This window comes from Pristiophorus japonicus, chromosome 1, assembly GCF_044704955.1.
Source record: "Pristiophorus japonicus isolate sPriJap1 chromosome 1, sPriJap1.hap1, whole genome shotgun sequence".
NCBI classification, from domain to species: Eukaryota; Metazoa; Chordata; class Chondrichthyes; family Pristiophoridae; genus Pristiophorus; species Pristiophorus japonicus.
The window spans coordinates 43,317,179-43,325,176 of record NC_091977.1 but is presented as its reverse complement, the minus strand read 5'-3'; the positions used below and the strand labels follow the sequence as shown (position 1 = coordinate 43,325,176).

Sequence of the window (7,998 nt, the reverse complement as noted above, 5' to 3'; positions counted from 1 at the left end):
GGACTATCGTGTGATGCGTTGTTATGTAACGTCTCTGGTCTCATTTATTGTAATACTGCTGCTCCTCCTTCGTATGCCAGCGCAAAGCAGCGCAAGAATGTGTACCCTTCTGTTCTGATAAGCTCAATAAGCTCAATTGTGTTTTGCAGGTCCACCAATGCCCATGCACAGCGAGGCGCGACCAGAAGCCCTCCCCCTCCAGCTGCAGGTGGCCCTCACCATGGGAGGGGAGGAGGAAGAGAGCAGCGACCATGAGGAGTAGGAGGAATAGACCATCACGGAATCAGAAGAGGATGCCCCTGCCATCACCATGGCTGATGTGGGACCTGCGGCCACTTTGTCGGTTTCAACTGAAGAGGTAGGGGGACCAAGCGGAGTGCAGCCGGCGACGCCAAGACGTTTAACAGTACACATGCCAACCCCATGGAGGTTGGGTCAGCGAGGTCAGCACACGCATCCTCTGCCCGATCGGATAGAGGGCTTGACCAGACTGTGCGAAGAGAGTGTCGCGATTAGTCGCGAGCATCTCCAGGCATTCGTGGTGTTCACGAGAGACATGTCCCGGGTGTGTGCTTGCCAAGTGGGGGCTTTCGCAGCAGATGCTCTTGGAGATGCATGTGCCGACCACCTCCATCGATGCCTTGCAGCATGCGTTGTTGGTGGGTCACTGCACTGCACACAGGGTGCCGTGATCGGAATCACCACGAGCACCAGCACACAAGCGAGTAAGGAGGAAGCACTTCCTTCTGACTCGGAAGGCGATGCCCCAGCTTCGTCTTCCCCTGCAACAACCCCCCAACAGGCGATCGCACCACCATCACCCCCACCACTGTAGGAAGTCTTGCCGTCATCCGCTGCATGCCTGACTCGTCGTGCTACCCTGGGACCAAAACAGGGTGGTGTTAAGATGCGGGAGGTACAGGATCTGGAGGGAAACATGGCCGCAGGTAGCGGGAGGGGGGGTGTTTAATTGTTATTGTTATTATTCTTGTTTTTTTTATTGTTGTTGGATGATTGTTCGGAGGTGGTGGGGGGGGGGGGTAGTTACAGTTCAAAAAAAATTAATTACAATATTGTTAAATTAATAAAAACATTTATTGAATTTTACAATTGCTGTGCGGTGTCTTGTAATAACGTAAGTTAAGGTAAAACATGAATGCAACTGTTGTACAACAATGGCCAGGCCAGACCAGGCAAGGATGAAATGTAACTCAACTCAAATGCAACTGTTGTCTAACCGTAACTGTAACTGTGATTGTCCCCAATGTACGTTCATGCAAAGCGTTCATTTATGAGCTGCTGGCACAACAGCTTTGCAGCCGCGTAACTCCCACGGGGTTTCTCCAGTCTTCGGGGGGGGAGGGGGGAGTGGTAGGGGTGGGACCATGGATTCATCGGCAGGCTGATTGTCCTCCCCGAGGTCCTTACCAGCCTCCTCCTCCTCCTCCTGCTCCTCATCTTCTGCCTCTTTCGCCTCCACTCCTTCCTGAGGTGGACTGGCAGCCCCTTCTGTCAATTCTTGTCCTCTCCTTATAGCTAGGTTATGCAACATGCAGCACACCACAATAAACTCAGCGACCTGGTTAGGGTCATACTGTAAGCTGCCTCTAGAGATGTCCAGGCATCTGAAGCGCTGCTTGAGCACTCCAATTGTCTTTTCGATGATATTGCTTGTAGCTATGTGGCTTTCATTGTAACGCTTCTCGGCTTCCATCAGGGGATTACGCAGTGGGGGTCATGAACCAGCTGGTAAGGCCATATCCTTTATCCCCCATCATCCAACCATAACCTTCTGGCTGACTGTCAAACAGGTCAGAGACAGTGCTCTCATGCAGGATGTGCGCATCATGGATGCTGTCTGGAAATTTAGCATTTACTGCCATGATTATTTGGTTGTGGTCGACAACGAGCTGCATATTCAGGGAGTGGAATCCCTTTCGGTTACGAAACACCTCCATATTCTGTAAAGGTGCTTTCAGGGCAATGTGCATGCAGTCTATTGCTCCCTGCACCTTGGGGAAATTTGCTATTCTTGAGAAACCCAAAGCCCTCCCAGTCTGTGCCTCCCTGGTCACAGGGAACTTTATAAAGTCCATCCTGCGAGTGTAAAGGGCTTCAGTCACCTGTTGAATGGAGCAATGTGTGGCGTGCTGAGAGATACCACAAATGTCGGCAGCTGAGGCCTGAAAGGAGCCCGATGCATAGAAGGATAGTGCCGCAGTAACCTTAACCTCAACGGGCAGTGTGGTCCTGTTGGTGCTGGTAGGTGGCAGATCCCTCTTGTTGAGTTGGCATATCTCATCGATGACCTCCTTCCGGAAGCGCAGCCTCCTAATACACACGTTATCAGACAAGTTGAGGTAAGATCGCTTTTCCCTGTAAGTTCGTCGGCTGTACGTTCTCCTCCTCCACCTCCACCTCCGCATTAGTCTGCCACCCCTTCGATTGGCCCCTTCACTAAACCCTTTACTTAACTCAACTTCAGACGCCAGCATGTGAGCATTTACAAGTAATGGTAGAGAAGCTACAGGCCCCATCGCTATCACTATTATCACTATCACTATCACTGTTGTTATAAATACCATTTTACTAAAAATTATTTATAAAATATAAATTATAAATATAAGTATAAATGTGAGTGGATCGATCAGTAAAAGGCCCTTAAATAACTCACAAATTATAAGCCCCTTGTTTAAGCAGCCTCCTCACTTCCTCTGATCTTCAAAATGGCGTCTGTAGTGCCGAGTTCTGTGAGGAAGGCCAGGTAAAAGCAGCTTTTCTCCAGTGATGTCCAGCGATCTTTTCGGCGAGTGATCAGCCCGGCGACATGTGGGCGATGTGCCAAAAGTTGCGCTGGGCAATGTGTGGGCGATCACCCCAGCGATCACCTCGGCGATGTGACACGAAAGTTGGGCCAGCAATTTTCCGCCGATGTACCGGCCCAACTTTCTATTTTTTAAGCAAAATGGGCGATAGCCTGCCTTTTTGGTTGATATATGGGCACTAGCCCAGCGATCTGAAATGGAAAGTCTAGCCCAAAGACTTTAAGAGAAGGGAGAACCATCTGTGGTTAACTAAGGAAGTAAAGGATGGTATTAAATTGAAAAAAATAGCATACAAAGTTCCTAAGATTATTGGGAGGCCAGAGGGTTGGGAATTTTTTTAAATCAGCGAAGGATGACTAAAAAATTATAAAGAGAGTGAAGATAGATTATGAGAATAAACTTGTAAGAAATATAAAAACAGATAGCAAAAGCTTGTACAGGTATATAAAAAGGAAGAGAATAGCTAAAGTAAATGTCGGTCTCTTAGAGGATGAGCTGGGAAATTGATAATAGGGAACAGGGAAATGGCGGAGATTTGAACAAATATTTTATATCATTCTTCACAGCAGAAGACACTAAAAACCATGTAGAACCGCCTGCATACAGCTCAAAAAGTGCAAGTTTGCTGACATACCGACGACATACCACTGGAGCTGCATACCATCCTGGAGAAGATGGTTTTACTCAATCTTAAGTGGGCGGTAATGTTCGATGCCGTAATTTTGAATTCAGGAACAGTCAGCAAAAGTAGACCTCAGTATTTCAGAGGTGAACAGTGACTTTACAGTGGGATTTACAGTGGTAAAGGTATTTCTACTGGTACTGAGTACATTATTAAGATACAAGGCATTTGATTGAATATTTTTTTAATTGAAAAATAATTTGAGTTTATCTCAGGATATTTGAGGAGATTCTGGAGATTTAAAAAGAATGGGGTCTGTACTATCTCAGCCTGTAATGCTGACCACTTGTCTAATGCAGCAGTCAGATAAGAGAAAGTCTATTGAGCAGAATTATCAGGGTAATGTCGAAGGTCGCAGACTGATGAGGAGATGGAGGCCTTACACCCAAAGGATTTTCGGTGAGAAGCGCTCATACTTGGACCTGACCGATCGACAGTGCGTTCAAAGGCTGTGCTTCCAAAAAGAGGTGATCAATGAGATTTGCCAGCTCATTAAGGCAGACCTGCAGCCCAGTACCACCAACATTTCTGTACTCTCTGTCGAGGTAAGGGTGACTGTGGCACTTTCCTTTTATGTATGCGGCTCTTTTCAGGCATCAACTGGGGACATATGCTGCATTTCCCAGGACATTACTCATTACTGCATTCGACAGGTAACCGAAGCACTGTATGCACGGCGGATGGAATTTATAAACTTCCCAATTACCAGGGAGGCACAGAGTAAGAGGGCTTTGGGATTTGCACGCATTGTCGGCTTCCTCAAGGTGCAGAATGCTGGTGATTGTTCCCTTATTGCCCCGCGAGCACCATTACAGGAGGTGGAGGTGTACCGAAACCGTAAGGGATTCCACTCCCTCAACGTGCCTAATTTCCAGAGAGCATCTATGATGCGCACATCTTGCGTGAGAGCACTGTGTCTGACCTGTTGAAGTCTGAGCCACAAGTAAATGCTGGGTGCTAGGGGACAAAGGGTACGGCTCTTGACCCTCCTGCGGAACCCTCAGACAGAAGCCGAACAACGATATAATAAGAGCCATATAGTCACACATAATATTATTGAAAAAACAATTGGAGCTGAAGCAGAGCTTTTGATGCTTGGACCACTTGGGAGGTATTATATATGTAGACTATAGATATACTCTCTGTGTAGTCACTGTATAGTTGCATAAGATGGAGACTTGTTTACCGCAGGTACCATCAACAAGGTTCACACTGTATGCACTATGCTGGCACCACCAGAGGGTGCGACTGGTGTAGGCCCAGGGGTCACCTGTACACCACAGGTACCCAGGTATAAAAGGGAGTGCATCATGTGGTATCCTCACTCTGGAGTTATATTAAATGGACTAAGGTCGCTACAGTTCAAGTACAATACTTTGTCTTGCGGAGTCATTATCAGAGCATCTAAAGGCATAATAATTGGCGACGAGATTATGGACATTCACGCGAAAATGGCTAACTTTGGTACGTTGCAGCAGTTCGCCGATGGGGATGATTGGGACGCCTTTATGGAGCGGCTCGACCATTTCTTCACAGCAAACGACCTGACAGGCGATGATCCGGCCACACTGGCTGATAACCACAGAGCTATCCTGCTCACCAGTTGTGGGCCCACGTCTATGGCCTCGTCAGGGACTTGCTGGCACCAGCGAAGACAACAACCAAGACGTACGAGGAGCTTGTAACGCTGATCCAAGAACAACTCAAGCCCAAAGAGAGCATCCTCACAGACAGACACCGGTTTTACACCCACCGTCAGCCCGAAGGCCAGGAAATTGCGAAATATGCTGCAGACCTCAGGAGGCTGGTGGCACCGTGTGATTTCGGCGAACACCTCACTGAAGCACTGCGGGATATCTTTTCATCGGAATCAGCCACGAGGGCCTTCTTCACAGGCTACTATCTGCGGATACCACAGTCACACTGCAGAAGGTCATCACCATGAGCTAGGCATTCATGACCGCGACCTCTAGGCGGATTACTCAAACCCGGCAAGTACTGTACACAGACTGGCGCCTTTTAGAGGCAGGACTGTAGAACGTGAACCTCCTCAGGGGAGAGAGAACAGGCCCCAGTGTCCCTTAACTCTGAGTCTGCTGAGGGGGGCTAATCGGTTAGCACCATGCTGACGTTGCGGAGGAAATCACCGGGCTCACCGATGCCGTTTTAAGGACTATTTGTGCAAAGGGTGCAGCACAAAGAGCCACCTCTAGTGAATGTGTAAAAGAAAAAGGAGTCACCGTGTTGATGAAGAGTCTGCAGAGGGCCATGATTCCAGCGTGGATTATGAAGCGATAGTCAGAGAGGCAGCCCAGTCCCACGATGAGGTGTACGGAATGTTTACCTGCACCATCGAGTGTTCCCGGTTGAGAATGGAACATAAGAACATAAGAATTAGGAACAGGAGTAGGCCATCTAGCCCCTCGAGCCTGCTCCGCCATTCAACAAAATCATGGCTGATCTGGCCGTGGACTCAGCTCCACTTAACCGCCCACTTCCCATAAGCCTTAATTCCCTTATTGGTTAAAAATCTATCTATCTGTGATTTGAATACATTCAATGAACTAGCCTCAACTGCTTCCTTGGGCAGAGAATTCCACAGATTCACAACCCTCTGGGAGAAGAAATTCCTTCTCAACTCGGTTTTAAATTGTCTCCTCCATTTTTTGAGGCTGTGCCCCCTAGTTCTAGTCTCCACGACTAGTGGAAACAACCTCTCTGCCTCTATCTTGTCTATCCCTTTCATTATTTTAAATGTTTCTATAAGATCACCCCTCATCCTTCTGAACTCCAACGAGTAAAGACCCAGTCTACTCAATCTATCATCATAAGGTAACCCCCTCATCTCCGGAATCAGCCAAGTGAATCGTCTCTGTACCCCCTCCAAAGCTAGTATATCTTTCCTTAAGAAAGGTGACCAAAACTGCACGCAGTACTCCAGGTGCGGCCTCACCAATACCCTGTACAGTTGCAGCAGGACCTCCCTGCTTTTGTACTCCATCCCTCTCGCAATGAAGGCCAACATTCCATTCGCCTTCCTGATTACCTGTTGCACCTGCAAACTAACTTTTTGGGATTTCATGCACAAGGAACCCCAGGTCCCTCTGCACCACAGCATGTAGTAATTTCTCCCCATTGAAATAATATTCCCTTTTACTGTTTTTCTTTCCAAGGTGGATGACCTCACATTTTCCAACATTGTATTCCATCTGCCAAACCTTAGCCCATTCGCTTAACATATCTAAATCTCTTTGCAGCCTCTCTGTGTCCTCTACACAACCCGCTTTCCCACTAATCTTTGTGTCATCTGCAAATTTTGTTACACTACACTCTGTCCCCTCTTCCAGGTCATCTATGTATATTGTAAACAGTTGTGGTCCCTGCACCGATCCCTGTGGCACACCACTAAACACCAATTGCCAACCTGAAAAGGACTCATTTATGCCGACTCTCTGCTTTCTGTTAGTTAGCCAATTCTCTATCCATGCTAATACATTTCCTCTGACTCCGCGTACCTTTATCTTCTGCAGTAACCTTTTGTATGACACCTTATCGAATGCCTTTTGGAAATCCAAATACACCACATCCATCGGCACACCTCTCTCCTCCATGCTTGTTATATCCTCAAAGAATTCCAGTAAATTAGTTACACATAAAACATAGAAATTAGGTGCAGGAGGAGGCCATTCGGCCCTTCGAGCCTGCACCGCCATTCAATGAGTTCATGGCTGAACATGCAACTTCAGCACCCGATTCCTGCTTTCTCGCCATACCCCTTGATCCCCCTAGTAGTAAGGACTACATCTAACTCCTTTTTGAATATATTTAGTGAATTGGCCTCAACAACTTTCTGTGGTAGAGAATTCCACAGGTTCACCACTCTCTGGTTGAAGAAGTTTCTCCTCATCTCGGTCCTAGAACATAACATAAGAATTAGGAACAGGAGTAAGCCATCTAGCCCCTCGAGCCTTCTCCACCATTCAAAAAGATCATAGCTGATCTGCCCGTGGACTAAGCTCCACTAACCCGCCCGCTCCCCTTAATTCCCTTTTTGGTTAAAAATTTATCTATCTGTGATTTGAATACATTCAATGAGCTAGCCTCAACTGCTTCCCTGGGCAGAGAATTCCACAGATTCACAACCCTCTGGGAGAAGAAATTCCTTCTCAACTCGGTTTTAAATTGGCTCCCCCGTATTTTGAGGCTGTGCCCCCTAGTTCTAGTCTCGCGGACTAGAGGAAACAATCTCTCTGCCTCTATCTTGTCTATCCCTTTCATTATTTTAAATGTTTCTATAAGATCACCCCTCATCCTTCTGAACTCCAACGAGTAAAGACCCAGTCTACTCAATCTATCTTCATAAGGTAACCCCCTCATCTCCGGAATCAGCCTAGTGAATCGTCTCTGTACCCTCTCCAAAGCTAGTATATGCTTCCTTAAGTAAGGTGACCAAAACTGCATGCAGTACTCCAGGTGCGGCCTCACCAATAC

The 7,998-nt window shown here is 47.3% G+C and overlaps 1 pseudogene; it reads left to right on the top strand.

The window, feature by feature from the left end:
• The first annotated feature begins 310 nt into the window (after positions 1 to 310).
• Positions 311 to 7,998, top strand: part of LOC139234928 (organic cation/carnitine transporter 2-like) — a 109,253-nt pseudogene continuing 101,565 nt past the window's right edge.